Raw genomic sequence first — 548 nt, 5'->3', positions numbered from 1 at the left:
CAAATACACAAAATAATGTTCTTTTTAGCAACATCATACGACCCCTTTAAAGGGTTCGTTCACCCAAAAATGAAAATTAGCCCATAAATTACTCACCCTCAAGGCATCCTAGGTGTATATGACTTTCTTCTTTCAGACGAATCCAGTCGGAGTTGTATTAAAAATTGTCTTTGATCTTTCAGGCTGTTTAATGCCACTCAGCGGGTGTTGCATGCATCAGACCAAAAGAAGTTAAATAAAAAGCGCCCATCCATAAAACAAAAGTGTCTCACACGGCTCCGGGGGGTGAACAAAGGCCTCCTGTAGCGAATCGATGTGTTTTTGTAAGAAAAATCAAAACGTACAAAACGTAATAATCACTTGAATCTAGCTTGCGCTCACTGTTGTACACGGAAGCAGTTCCACGTATGGGGCGTATGAGGTCAGCTTTGCGCATGCGCCGCTCAGAAGTGACGCACGCGAAGAGATCAAAACAAAACAACGGTCACTAATTAGAAGTACAAAACGAGGATTTGTAAAGAAGAATGTCGGAGGATTTCGATATAAGC

At 41.6% G+C, this 548-nt stretch overlaps 1 protein-coding gene across 1 annotated transcript in view; it reads left to right on the top strand.

Moving 5' to 3' along the window:
- LOC107707386 (tubby-related protein 1) overlaps positions 1-548 on the top strand; it is a 13,131-nt gene that overhangs the window by 6,937 nt on the left and 5,646 nt on the right. The gene's annotated exons all lie outside the window — the stretch shown is intronic.

This window comes from Sinocyclocheilus rhinocerous, unplaced genomic scaffold (genome assembly GCF_001515625.1).
Source record: "Sinocyclocheilus rhinocerous isolate Xijiao unplaced genomic scaffold, SAMN03320098_v1.1 scaffold625, whole genome shotgun sequence".
In the NCBI taxonomy this organism is placed as follows: Eukaryota; Metazoa; Chordata; class Actinopteri; order Cypriniformes; family Cyprinidae; genus Sinocyclocheilus; species Sinocyclocheilus rhinocerous.
This window is presented reverse-complemented; position numbering and strand designations above follow the sequence as displayed.